At 45.7% G+C, this 14,876-nt stretch overlaps 1 long non-coding RNA gene across 1 annotated transcript; it reads right to left on the bottom strand.

Moving 5' to 3' along the window:
• Positions 1-3,970: 3,970 nt before the first annotated feature.
• Positions 3,971-12,537, bottom strand: LOC147822826 (uncharacterized). The gene is made up of 3 exons (XR_015445145.1): positions 11,990-12,537; positions 9,709-9,876; positions 3,971-9,600 (listed from the first exon to the last, which is right to left on the bottom strand). It is a non-coding gene; the product is annotated as an uncharacterized LOC147822826 (long non-coding RNA).
• Between the last annotated feature and the right edge of the window lie 2,339 nt (positions 12,538-14,876).

Here is a 14,876-nt window from a genome sequence, read left to right as displayed (position 1 = left end):
AACTGCTTTCTAAAAATTTATTTATTTATTTATTTTGTTGTTGTCCTTGCTGCTATTTGAGACATGGTCTTGTTATGTAGCCCAGGCTGGCCTTGACCTCACAGACATCCTCCTGCCTCAGCCTCCAAAGTGCTGGGATTCTAGGTGTCCATCACCACACCCACCAGTCAACTGCCTTTAGTATCAGGCTCCTCCTTTGGGTAACTTTTCCCTCCTGTGCTATGAAGGCAGCAGTCTGTCTAAACTCTTCTCCAGCCTATGCTCTGCACTGTGACCATGCTAAGTTTTAGTACAGTGCTCTTAGGAATTTCTACTTATTTATACTCCTTAGTGTACCATTCAAAACCTCACACATTTTGACCATAGGTATCATTCCCCACCTTATTTCTTCAAAAGACCCGTGTTTAACACCTTTTACTCCAGTCATTTGAGAGATCTCATCATTTCAACTATTGTGGGTCCCTGAAAATAACCTGGCTGTCTTATGTTTCTGAATCTTCTGGGATGTGTATCTGTTTTTGGGTACCTTAGCCAGCCCTGTCTTTCCGAACACCACTGTGAAGGCTTCTGTCCCTTAATCAGTGTGAACAATGATGGCGGTGGTAGTGGTGGTGGTGAGTTTGGTAATGCTGATGGTTATGCTGGTGAGGATGATGACTAAGACAGCGTTGGTGATGGTGGCGATGACGATGATAAAGATGGTGATGGTGATTGTACGATGAGAATGGCAGTGTTGATGGTGATGATGGTGACAATGGTGACGATGGTGGTGATGAAGCTGATGGTGATGAGGATGCCGAGAGTGGTAACCAAGGTGATGACGATGTGATGATTACCATAGCAATGGCAGCAGCCATGATGATGATAATGAGAAAGCACCCATGTGTTCAGCAGGTATTATGTGCTGGGCTGAGTGCTGAGTACTTTGCAGATTTTCCTGATCTTACATTTTAGAACAGAAAAATAATTGCAACTCCAAAGCAATTTGGGAACAAAACTAAGCCCAAATAGTGTAAATTTGGCCAAGCTGTGCCTGGGACCCAGTTTCTGTTTTGGCTTGAAGCTCTGCCCTGTAAGTCTGTTCTCCAGTAACGCTCCACGTGGTCCCTGGCATGTGGTAGATGTGCAGGCAGCTCGCTATGGGAACGGGCACAGAATTGTTCCTTCACTGTGCTTCGTATTTGCAGGAGGCACAATGCAAAGAGATGCATCCACACCCTCCATTTGGACCTGACCACACAGGCCCAGCTCACACTCCCAGGAGCCCTCAGGGGTCTCCCAGCAGTGATGAAGCTGGGCCTTGCTTCTTGCTAGAGCCCCAGCAGACACCTCCAAGATGCTTACTTCTGTGCTTCCCGGGCCAGAGATGGCAGAGAAACCTGAAGACATCCTCACCATCTTCAAAGGAGTCACTGGCCAGAGGATAAGAAGATTGGATCTGAACTGAACCAAAAGCTACACAAACAAAACAAAGCAAACACCAGCGCCATGACTGGTGGAAGCAGTTTCCATGTCTGACCTAAGGGAAGTTTCAGCAGCATGGGAAGCTTCTCTCATCCCTTGCTTGGAGTTAGAATTCAAAGACTCACAAGAAGCCAATGTGAGCATTTGAGAAAACTCACTCAGTAGCATATCAGTCAACAACGAGCTACTGTGGAAATGCTGTCAGTGGGATCACACAGTGAATGATACCCAATCGTTCTGACCATTGAGAAGGGGAGGGTAGCAACCCACTTTACAACTGGTCTGGTTTGGCCAATAATCCACCCAGTTCCTGGGGTTGGATGCTAATATGGAGAGATAATGCTAAGGAACACATTATTCCTGACATACTGCAGCTTCCCCTGGCCCATTTCCCTTGGTCTAGATGGGTTAAGGTTCATTCATAGTCCTGAAGTCCTGGGGTCTGACTTAGTTATCTATCACATTTCTATGTCGCCTTAAACACACAAGCTGTTCAAAATCTATGTATTTTGACTGTCTGGGTTCCCAGTAGCAACCACCCTCATCCCATCTCCACCTCGGTTACTTTGAGAAAGTTTCAAACTTGGCAAATCAAACCACACAGGCATCTTCTACATGCTGCGAAAAAGGCTATTATAAGTGTAAGGGTCTTAAATTGTAAAAGCAACCATAAATATAAGCCAAGATTAAGATGTGGAACAAGTATAGAATAAAAGTGGCATGTGCATATTAAGTCATGACCTGTATGGTTCCTTAATAGAATTTCGGAAAGGAAAAGTTTTCCAGTAGATGGCCTCAAATAGTCCTGTGGACATAAAGAAGCAGAAAGGACTGAAGGAAAAAGGGCACACATGACATCAAAGTTTAAGGTTTCCAACAGAGGTGTGAGAGATAAGCTATCCAGATCAGGAGAAAGAAGGAGCATAGAGAATGTCAGCTGCCAGCTAGTCCTTATCACATGCTGCGCTTACTGTCCATGTGGCCTTCCTCCTCCGGTCATGAAACCCTGTAACTTGAGATGAAGAGTTATTCAGTGCAGTATCCCCAGCATCGGGAATGGCCCGTGACTATCACAGTAAGGAATAAAGTCCTAAATGACTGACTGGCTGGGCACACAGAGCTTTAGGGCCTCTGCTGGGCACTTTGCAGGCTTTCCCCATCCAATCATCCTGCTGGTCCAGGGGAGGCAGGATGGGCACTGGAGTAGGGTTCCTAGCACGGAGCCCGCTGACTCCTCACGGCAGCCTCCCAGGCTGAAAGCCGACTTCATCACACAGATGGGGACACTGGCCTGTTAGAGAGCAAGGCCTTTGTCCAAGGCCACCCAGCTAAGAAGGAATTCCTCAATCCATATTGGCCTCTGGCACTGCTTGTTCTAATACTTAATACTCTTGGATATGTGGGAAATTTTCCCAAGGTCGTCGTCATCATCCTCCTCCTCCTCGTCCTCCTCCTCCTCCTCATAATTCTGCTTTAGCTTCTGTTCCACACAGTAACATGTGATGTGCATTGCAGCAGGTATCAATACCACAGCTGTTTCTCCTATGTTCCCAATGATTTACGGCTACAGAGATCCCAGATGCAGGTACGGGGCATAACTTGCCTTTGGGTTGTGAATTTGTTTGGCTGGCTTGGTGTGTGGCTCAAAGGAGTAGCTCATTGGAAACGGGAACCCTGACATAGTTACACACACGCAGGCAGATATGCAAATGGACAAGCTGGATGTTCAACCAAGCATTTTCTTTGGTAATCTATCCAAGCAAAATGAAGTCATGATCTGATCCCATGATAGGATTAAATTTTCATCTCCTTCCTGTAATGTACACCTACCATGCACACTTGCCCCCAAATTCCCACTGTTCCAACATGGAAGGAAAAAATTCCTTTTCCTTTCCACTTGACTCACTGTAAATATCTCACCAAACTTCCTTGTAGACCCAGTCTGCATGCTTTCAATTAGGTTGAGAAGCACCAGGATTACTTGCCGTAGGAATCCAAGGTTATTGAGTACCTGTGGATTTCCATTCTGCTCGATAGTACATGACAATAAATCAGCTTGGCAACAGTATCTCTGTGACAGCCTGCTCACCAAGTCCTCAAAAGTAATCCTTGGAAAAAGGTCCCATTCTGCTCTTCTTTGGGCCATTTTTTGTGGCCCAAAAGTGGTCCTTTTGTCTCTCTGGGTCTCACATTGCTCTCTAGTAATGGAGAATTCCACTATTTTTTGTTTTGCTTTCTTTGGTTTCAATAGTGGGGACTGAACCCAGGGCCTCCACACTGAGCTACATCTCCAGCTCTGCCTCCCCTCCATTTTGGATTGGGTCTTGCTAAGTTCCTAAGTTGCTCAGTCTTAGCTCAAACCTGTGATTGTCCTGCTTCCAGGAGTACTGGGATGACAAGCGGGCATCACCGTGCCAGGATGTACCCTAGGGAGCGAATTTCTTTTCATAGTTTTGTCTAATATTTGGGACATTGCTAACAGATTAAATTTATTTATGTATTTATTTATTTATTTTATTCAGATTACCAATGGGCTGTAGATATCCAGAGAAAGGGCAAATACAAACAGCTGAAGTGTCTAAAAGTAACTGAGAAACTCAGCTTCCTTGTGTGTCAAATAGTATGAATACATGCCATTATTAAATAACAACAAAAATTAACCCCAAACAGAATTAAATCCCTCAGGAGCAGAGAGGAGGGAGACTCCATTCACAGTACAACGTTAATTAAAAAAAGCAGAGTATAAAATTGTTTATTCAGTGGGATCTCAGATACATAAAATACTATTTGAATAATGAGATGCAGCAAGATGTTAATAGTTTTAATCTCTTGGTGATACAATCGTAGATGATTTGCATTTTCTTATCTGTTTTGTGTTTTCCAAAGTTTCTACAGTAAAAATGAATTCCCTTTTATGAATGTAAGAATTACATATATCCTTCCCCTGTTCCTGTAATTTTCCCTATCAAAATAATTGGGTGGCATCTCACTGCTAATGTCCTGGGAGTTCCTTTGACAGAAGTTCCTGATGAATCAGTCCAGCTTTTATATGAAAAAACAAACCCTAAGTAAAAGACACCCACATGGAAGAGTAGAGAAGCAAGCTGCAGATTAGCAACCCAGACCTCAACTGAGGACTTCTCTGCTTGATCTCAGGGATGCTGAGCCCCTGGGATGGGATTCAGAGGCTCCTCAGTGTACCTGCTGGGCTGCAGGATGGAACAGAGTGGGGCAGCGTGGCAGCCCCTGACTCTTAGCAACTTCCAGGGCAGGTGTGGGGCATCTGAGCCCCACCCTGCAGACAGCCCTGCTCTCTGCTCCTCGCACGGGTCTCCAGAATTACTGTGGCAGACTGAGAGCATCAAACTTGTTTTCTGTCAGCAATTCCATCAGGTAACCACCCTGGCCAACAGTGTCCACACTGTGTCCTTCTATCCATGCGTCACACCTGGATGTCTGTGACCTTCGCACAGCCCCATGGGAGGAAGACTGAGCTTAGCACTCAGGCTCCCTGTCCTCTGCTGCCTCCAGACCTGCAGATGGCTGGGATCTTGGCCTGGGCACAGGGGGAGGTGGAGGTGGGGGAAAGAGAGAGAGCAGAGTCCAGGAGGATCAGGAGGTGGGGGGTGAGGGTTTCCTGGGAGGCTGGCTCCCAGGATGAGTGAAGGCTTTCTGGCCATCATCAGCTTGGGCAAAGGGCCCTGGAAAGCCTTTCACCTGTGTCCAGCAGCCTTGCCCACACCTCAGCCTGAGCCTCCACTGCTGTCCACACAGCAGCCATGCAGAACCAAGCAGGCCTCCCTGCTGAGCAGAGCTGGAAGGGTCCCACCACACCCTCCTGCTCACCACTCCACTTTCCCCGCCTGCTTCCCATTAATGCTGTGGCTTTCCCGGCTTCGTGGCAGAGCTCCCTCCACAGAGGAGGGCTGCCGGCAGTGCTGGCCGCCAAGCGGGTTTCAAACACGAAAGATCTTTTGCAGTCTTTCTGAATGGCCTGGACCCCGCATTGTTCACAGACTCCTTCAGAACAAATAAACAAAAGCAAAACTCAAAACTTTGGAAGGCATGAGGCTGGACATATGCTCCTTTACTCAGGGACAGAAGTCAGGCAGATTGGAGGATACATTTGTTGGGAAACTTTGGCCTCCTTAATTTCATCCTGTTAACACCGTCTTCCGTGGGGCCCTTTTGTTAGGGGGTTTGTCTTTGGCATTTTCCCCAGGCTTGCTGGAGAGGCCCTACAAATAATGGACACCTGAAGGGGATCAGCGAAGTCGCCATCCCTTCCCAGGGATTGGAATTCCAGTCAGGGAGAAGCTGGCTCAGCACCTTTGAGGTTCTTGGCCATACAAGCCCCAGAACAGCACAGCTGCAAGGAAAGCCCGCTACCGTCCCACCCTGGGCTCTCCGTTCCCCTTCCAGAATTAGCGTTCTCAACGACCACCTCCTCTGGATGCCTTCAGCATCTCCGGGAGTCAGGCCATCAGCCACAGGAGCAGAGGTGTCCTCCCCTGGAGTGGGGTAGTTAAGTCTGCAGATGCCGAGCCAGTGCAATGAGTCCCTCTGCTCAGGCCCCAGAGCCCATACTTTCCTCCCATCCAGGGAGGATGCAGCCCTCAGTGCTCAAACTCTTGCAATACGTCTGTGGTGAGGGAGTATCTGGCAGGAGGAAGGGTCTCTGCCTTCGTCTTCAGAGACGTTACACGTTCTAGTTTCGTACTCAATTCCAGTCATTGATTTCCTCGAAAGCTTTTGAGCAATATCTGTTGCATTCTAGGAACTGTGTTTGATGTTGCCAAGCATGGTTCTAAAGGGGACAGGGTGCTGTAAAACTGTGATAGACTCAGCTGAGCTTCAGGAAAACTGAGTCTCAGAGGGGGAAACACTTCTCTGGTAGTAGAATTAGGGTGGTACAGTGTTAGTGTGCTAGGGACATGGGGAAGAAAAATCCTAACCTGATCCTGGAGATCCCAGAATGATTTCCAGAAGTGGTGCCTGAGCTGATCTTGAAGGATGAGCAAGAGTTCTCCAGATGGAAAATAGCACAGGATGTTCCTAGGCAGGAGAATTACATGTGCAAGGGCCTGTGGGATAGAGGCTATAACACACCAAACACGGCTGAGGGGTGACTTGCTCAGGGACGTGGAGTCGGAGGGGAAAGCAGAGGCTCTGTCACGAAAGACTTTCAAGGTTACACTAAGGAGATGGCCTTTTAGCTTGAAGGAAGGAGAGTCCTTGCAATTTAGCAAGTATGTCCCTGGGATCTACCTCTGGCAGCAAGGAGGAGCATGGAGCAGGACAGAAGAGGCCAGAAGCAGCAAGGCCAGCTAAGAGGGGATACGGGTAGCCCAGGACGAAGGAGTGGGGCACGCGAGTGTGGCTGAACAAGAAGAGGGCATTCAAGAGACATGAAAGTGTCACAGGCGATGGGACCCGAGGGACTGATGGGATGGAGGTGAGAGGGACAAGGCAGCTAGCGGCTTGGTTCTGAGTGGCCGGGAGTGCGGTGATGCCGATCAGGGAGCAGTGGAAGGAGAAGTATCTGTGTCGTGTGCTGCACGGAATCCGGTCTTCCTTCCCAGAGGATGCTCTTCTCTCCCTCATTCCCTCTGCCCCAAGACACGGCTGTCAGTCACACTGGTGACAGGGCCCAAGAAGTCATTTGCACCCTCCTCAGTAATCTGGATCGCATCCATTGCTGCTCTTCCTTCACTTTGAGAATAAACGAAAAAAATCGTCTCCTCTGAATGCCAGATTTGTGTTCCTGTGTTAGGAGATTGTTTTTTCTTTTTTGCATCTGTGTGTACGTTAAACAGCAAGAAGAAAGTCGTGAAACTCAAGGAGTTTCCCCAAAAGTAAATCAATTTGCGGTTGAATGTGCTGTGGAATTTGTTTGCAAACCTACAAGAGCTAAGCGAGCTTAAAAAAGATGCAGTTGGATGAGACTGCAAAGTTTTGGAAAGTTCTTTGAACACATGTAAACATGATATGTGTAAGCAAATGTTTAACTTGCCTTTTTTACTTCTACAAATTATATTATGAAATCAGACGTCTGTGACTCCTTAAGAATGTCAAATCAGTGTATTCCTTCAAAACAGATAATTGCCTAGTGCTGCTCAGCTTCCAGGCTCCGGGGCTCGGGAAGGCTGGGTTTTCAGCCTGACAATGAATAGGAGCTTGTTTGCAAAGTTGATTTTCACAGTGCAAGTCATGGAGCAGAGGTGATCCTGGCTCTCAGCAAGATGAGCCAGGTGGACCTTCTGGACGAGGACCTCCAGCCTGTGTGCTTACTCTGCCCGGGACACCAGCATGATGTGGTGATTTCCTTCCCTGTTCTGGCCTTTGAGAGAAACCAACACTTCCATCTATCCTAGCAAAAATGGTGCAAAACGTAGAGGATTTGATAGTTGTATTGATGCTGCTTTAATCTTCTGCTCTCTGAGAACCAGGCTTGAGGCACCTAGAATTAAATTGCTAGGCTGGTGCCAAAGGACATAGAAGTGGCCAGATTAGTATTTATGAGCACTGTTAACATGTGTACAGGGTGACTGATAGGGTGACTCTTCTATTGTTCCTAGGACAATGCATCACAGCGGCTGGGAGGCAGAGATGGGACGAGAGACCGTATGTACTCATGCTGCAGGCTCACACGTAAAATTAGGTCTTATTGCTAGATGCTTCTATTCGCATTGCAGCCAGACCTGGAACCACTGCAGGGCTTTGTGAAGAACACACAGCCCCACTGAAATCAGCAGATATAGCTTGGCCTCTCCACTGTACCCGCAGGGTGTCTTTGCACCCCTCAGAGCCCAGACCTAACTCTTGGTAACACTAAGAGCAACACATGTGCACTTTTAGGGGAGAGAGGACCGCATAGAGCTTAATATGCTGGTAGGCATTAATGTGATTCCTTGGGTGCAAAGCAATGTCAATGGAACCATTATAATGCATATGTTACTGCTCAGGAGCCCAATTAAATCAAAGGATTATGGTTATCTTGCATTATCCATAGCAGATGTATGTATGATAGATTATTGGCGATGCAGTTTGGAGTGTCATACATTATTTATCCCAAATCTATTAGCTGTTTGTTGTTGTTTGCTTTGGAAAGGTTGTTTTACATTGAAATTGAAAGTAAACTCACTTTTTTTTTAATGCCTATTCTTGATTTGGAAATTTTAAAACCACAGCTGTCATGTTCCAAAAGTCTGAGAGAATTTTTACAGGATGTTTGGAACTAGAATAAATATCTCTCAGGTGGCAATTTTTGTTACGCCCACTTGAGTCACTCATTCAGCAGCTAGAGACAAAACTGTTGGTAATAAACGCCAAAAACTGAACCTAGGAAAATGCACAGAATTTGCCCTCAGGGAGCTTACACTCATGGTCTGAATCCTCTCTCTCTCTCTCTCTCTCTCACACACACACACAAACACGCGCACACACACACACACACACACAGAGCCAATGAGGAATTCACCAGTATACTTGTTTCATGGAAGAGTCTCTTCTGCAGCTCGGAGAGGGAAGAGTCCTCACCTAGATCACCCAGATTGTATGTGGATGAGAAGACCAGTGAGAAGCCAGGATTCAGAATCCCCAACGGTCTGTCTTTTTAATGCAGCACTGCCACACACACCATGCAATATAAGCCACCTATGAATAGGAGCTGCCTCTGTAGCTCCCTAAGAGTCATCAACCCCAAGTGCGAAGACAGCAGGTCCTGGCTGGGCATCTGCTGTACAAAGCCCACCGCTCTCTGGTCCATGGGGGGAGATGCCAGGATGGAACTGAAGGGGTGGCTCTGAGGATTTCAGTCACCTCTTTATCTTGTCATGATTTCAAGATTCCAGGGCAATATGCACCTGTCCATGATGAATATTTCTGTGGTTTAAAAACTGAAACTCCAAGCATATGAAGATGAGATAAATGGGCTTTGTTGATATGCCTGCTGGTGCCCATATTTCTTATGACCTGGGTGGGTTCAACTCTCCAATACTTAGTTTTTGTTTCTTCAGAATGGAAATGGCAGCACCACCCACATGGGAAGGCAAGGCATGGTGGGATGAAATGAGAGAAGCGAGGAATCTTGGGCACATCTCATGGTGCCTGGCAACGGAGACAGTCGGGCTCACACTGAAAAACATGACCCCAGGGATGTTTTCATCCACAAAAGCACCTGGCTAGAAAGGTGCTTCTTCCTGTTTTTCTGAAATGCTAACAGAGGATCTAAAAGTAACTTACCTGAGCTGAGAAAGGGCATGTCTGCAAAACCCAACCATGGGTCCTCAGGTTCTGTTCTTTCCATCCACTGAGTCACAGATTGAAGCAGGGCTGTGCTGAGCTGGTGCATCTTGGAGTACCTCACCCACACTGGCCCTTGCCATGGGCCATGGTGATGGATTTACACCACTGGAAGAGGCAAATGCTACAGCTCAGAGCTGGGTTTCTGCAGAGAAACAGTTAAACATTGCTGCACACCACTCTCCCTTGGCTTTCAATCTTCGTGTGTTTTCAAAGGAAAATATTACTTCAGAGTGATTTGCTCTTGGTCCTTTTGGCAAGTTTGAGCAGGCATTGCCAAGTAAGTAACACTGACTATGTAAAATGAGGGACCTCTCAAGGTACTTCGAAACCAGGGGCCTCTTCAGCACATTTCATTGTGGTCTCCTGGACAATGACCCTCGACCTGTCATTGTAACAGGCTGTTCTTGGAACTCCATGAACCAAGACCCTTTGGCAAGAGAAGGGTCCTTTTCAAGAGAAACTTAACACAAGTGTTCAGGAATGTGGTACATACTGGATACAGCCCACAACCCCAAGCAGGACAGGAAGAGTCTATTTGAAGTGACCATTGCAGGCCCATCAGCCCATAGCAGAAGGGCCTTCCATGTTGGAATCAAACCATGAGGAGATGTGGACATGAGAATGAATGGAATTCTTGCTAGCAGCAGACCCATGGAGAGCATTTTTCTACTCAAAAACACCAGGAGCTGCTCCAGAGTTATAAGACTGGGGTCACCTTTGCCCACCTGTTTGAGAGCTATAGTCTCTAAATCCAAAAAAGAGTAATGATTATGAATCTAACACAATGAATGAATCAGAAACAATACCTGTCATATTGAATACTCATAAAATGTTAAGAAGAAACAACAGTAAAAAGAAGTAAGTCCTGGCCACCTAGATTGAGTGTTGACAGTGAACCAGAAGCTTGGGGCAGCTTATATTGTTCTTCTAATGAAAATCACAAAGAGGAACTAGAAGATAAATTGTAGTCTCCTCCAGTGTAGAACCCACTACACATGTTCACACACATACACACATACACATATTCTACTTATGTGGCCCAAATAAAACAAGTCTTTGAGTATTTCCATGACAAGAGACAATGTAGAGGTACTGTTTCATCCCAAATTTACTGGAGCTGTGGGATCCTTTTTACTTCATTGAGACAACAGAATGGAACTCTCCAATCAAACTATTTTGGAAACAAAACAAGCAAAATACTTGACCTATATCACTTTTATGCTGATAGGACAAAATTCTAGGACTCGTTGACAGTGGACTGAATGCTTATGTTCTGATCTCAAGTCACGGTGAGGTCTATCAGTGGTTAAATCACGAGGGTTCACTCTCACAGATGAGACTCGTGTGCTCAAGGATGAAGCCCAAGAGCTGCTTTGGCCTCCTACCATGTGAGACCTAGAGAAGGTATTGTTTATGGACCAGCGTGCAAACTGACCCAGATGCTGAACTGGCTGTGCTTTGATCCCAGACTTCCTAGCCTCTGGAATGGTAAGAAATACATTTCTGATGTTGATGAGTCACATATTTTATGGTTTGGATCTAAAATAGATATTTTATCCCAAAAGTCTCATGTGTTGGGAGGTGGGGCTGGTTAGAAGAGATGGGTCACTGGGGTGTGACCTAGAAATGTGTATTCTTGCTCCTCACTCCTATTCCTTCTTTCTGCTTTCTGGTTGCCATGGTGTGAGCAACGTTCCTTCACCTTGCCACTTCTGCCTTAGAGCCAGCTTGCCATGCACTGAACTTTCTGAAACCATGAGCCAAACAAACCCCTTCTCCTTTAAACCATGGGTGCTGGGTATCTAACTCTGCTGGGGAGCATTAACTAATGCACCTGTTTATGATGATTTGTTATAGCAGCTCGAATGGACTAAGACATTCATGTGTATTCAATGAAAGGAATTGAGTCAAATTATCTTCTTCCCCTCCATCTCTTCCTTCCTTTTCTTCCTCTCCTTTTTCTTCTTCTAATATTATTATTAATAATATTTCTACATCAGAATCCTACACGGAGATATTTCTTCATGGAGACCCTGGGAGAAGGCACTCTCTTCTGAAGTCACCAGCCCATAAATCACAGAGCTCCATGAACTCCTTCCTGCCCGACTAGGGAGAAGCAGAAGCCAGCTCCACTGTACCACCCAGGACCAGGCTGGGAAGAGCACATTCCCAGAAACCACAGTGATCAGAATCTCTGAAGCAAGGAAAGAGAACTTACTTTGACTCCAAGAAGAATGTTTGTCCTTCCCCTCCTTGGCACACCTTCTTCACCCAGCCATCTCCCATCTTCCAAATACACATTTCCACATGTTTTCCTTCAGGCCTGGCCCCTTCAACTACTGTGCTTTAGTGGCTGTGTTGGAGAACGAGGACTAAAGATAGAGCTGAGACATTTTCAGTGCAGATAAAAAAAGAACTCTGTGGTTTGGTTCTATGAGACGATATTGCTCAACAGTTAATGTAATCACATTACAAGTGGTTGTATTGAAATCATATGACGAACAGCTCTCTGAATGGCAGCAACTAGGAAAAGACAAAGAAAGATCTGTGAGTTGTCATAGTCCATAAAAAAGTTTTGGTAGGGAAAATTGGAGAGAGAGAGACAGAGAGAGAGAGAGACAGACAGAGAGAGAGAGAATACTGGACATAAGGGTGTTCACAATCAATAGACAGTGGATGTTGGCAAACTTGGCTTTCCCTATGAGTGTCGCCAAAGGACCACAGCCTCTTGGCCACGAAGGGCAGCATGTTGAACAGCAATGATCACTTCAGACATCGCCCAGGCTGGGGGCAAAGCCAAGTCCAGCTTGATGGAGTGAGATACTGTGCATTGATTCATTAGCTGGGGTTTTGCCAGACAAGACCTGGCAGGTCGCCGCTTGAAAGGCGATGACTTTTCTGGTGTGGTCCTGGTTTTTGTTGGCAGCTAGGTTCTGCTATTTTATATGCTCCGGTGGCCAGGATTAAGTCTATCAAAATTCCAAGATTTCGTATATTAGACATGTGGATACAAAGTCAGCCTCCTGTGTTGGCTCCCTTTTCCCTCTTTCGTGCAAAGAAAATTCAGACATTTTTACAATAGTAACATTTATTTTGTTAATTTTCAGTACCTGGAATCTATTTCAAACATTCTTTCACAGAACCAGAAACATCAAATGTAAGGTTTCTCCTGTCGGACTTTATGTAGACCTGAAACTCCACCTGGCTCTCCATTTCCTCTCAAGGAAAGAGTTTGTGAAGGGGCCAGGAGAGGATCCATAGCAAAGCATGGTATTAGAACAAGTTAAACACAGGAGGTACCCAACAATGGAGGTCTTAAAGCTTCAAGATGACCTAAGATATGAGCCAAAGGCTGCAACAGAGGCTCTTCGAGTGGGACAAAAGTCATCTGTGTTCTGTTTGGCAGTTTGTGGCACTGTGCTCTTTATACTGGCCATACTTCCCAGCTGTAGCTGATTACAACTTGCCTTCTCCAGCCTGGCTGCAAGGGCAGACCTGATTCATAACCGACTGTCCTGGAGTGACCGTGTTCATGCACCCCAGGGTCAGCCTTTGCAGGAGGAAAGGGGATGTGATGTTAATTAAAGCCTGAACATGTTTTCCAGCATAGCGAACAGTGGAGAGAATGCTTCCACCATGACATACAAGGAAAGGAAAGGATTTTCCTTAACACATCATGATAGGTTGGTTTGACTTCTTAGGAAGTTTTCTTTTCTTTCCTTTTAAAATGTGTTACTCTTGAGCAAGACTTCTTAGTGGTGAGAAAGATATTTCTACCTGTGTTTAATTTTCCCACTTGATATAGTATATTTTGTTTTTAGAAGTGTTCTAACAGATCAATAAGCACGGTTCCTCTCCTGACTCCAACCCTCTGGCCAGTGTGGATTTGGGGATGGTTTCCATTAATGGCTTCAGCTACTGCAAATTCAACAAAAGCAGTGGCTTTCTTGGTGTGCATGTGTGGGAGGGGGTGAACATTACATTTGTGGCAATTGCTCTCTGGGTTTTATTATTTTTCCTCCATTGTACACGTCTCAGTATTTGTTCTGGCTTGTCTTTAAAAAAAAACTGTAGTGATTTCCTCTTAAATGATGTAATTTTATGAAAGACCAAAGCATTGCAAACTTGAATTTAGCAATGGGAATTCCCAGTATTTATATGTGTGTTAACAGGAATATAAAAAGGACTCAGATTTACCAGATGACTGCAGCTCATGGCTCTGGCTTATTTTTCTTTCTTACTTTCCCTCATGTCTATCTCTTGTTTTTCTTTACTTTTAGAAATATTTCAAAGTGCTTTCTATTTACCAGAGTCTGTGTCGAGAACAGCAAAAGTAGAGGTTGTCCAGGCACAATCCTTGACTTATACCAGCGATGGCGAACCTTTTAGAGCTGTCAATAACAAACAGCTGCCTGTGGCATGCGGGCCATAGGTCCGCCACCACTGCCTTGTACCATGAGGTGGTAGACAGCCAGTAAAGGTGTCCGTTAAGTAGGAAAGGAGACCCTCTGTTGGGAGGAGGAGGACACTGGGTCCCTGCAGCCTATGACAATCCACTTCACCACCGGCCGGGTTCATACCGGAGGAAGGAAAGGCCACAGCTATCCTCTTGGCAGAACTGACATTCTTCCTAAGTTGCAGATCAATTGATGACACCCAGGCAGTTTGGAGATGACAGTGAGCTGGGGACTCAAGGGAGAAAAGTCTCTAGAAAGAGAGGTTGTGGGGTCATGGGTTGCAGGCCTTGTGAGAGATCTACAGAAAGCAGGACAGTGATAGAAGATGAACAGAAGCTGAGACCGTACACTCAGCAAGCCTTGCTAAGGTGTTTGAACTTGAGATCTGGACTCGTGATGCCCCTGTATTGATCTTGTTGCCCAGGATTGCTTTTGCTACTCTAGGTCTCTTCTGTATGAAAATTAGTATGGAGATTCTTCAAAATACTTAAATTAGAAATTTAAATAGACTTAGCTATTCCTCTTCTAGGTGTTTTCCCAAAACATTTGCTGACATTTTACTACAGAGGAGTATTACTCAGTCATAAAGAAAGATAAATTTGAGTAATTTGTAGGAAAACTGATGCATTTTGAGACCATACTGTCTAG

The sequence above is a fragment of the Heterocephalus glaber genome, unplaced genomic scaffold (genome assembly GCF_053883595.1).
Source record: "Heterocephalus glaber isolate CG9 unplaced genomic scaffold, H.glaber_assembly_v1.0 deba00001608, whole genome shotgun sequence".
Taxonomy (NCBI): domain Eukaryota; kingdom Metazoa; phylum Chordata; class Mammalia; order Rodentia; family Bathyergidae; genus Heterocephalus; species Heterocephalus glaber.
Note: the sequence above shows the minus strand (reverse complement) of the source record. Positions and strands in the feature narration are given on the sequence as shown.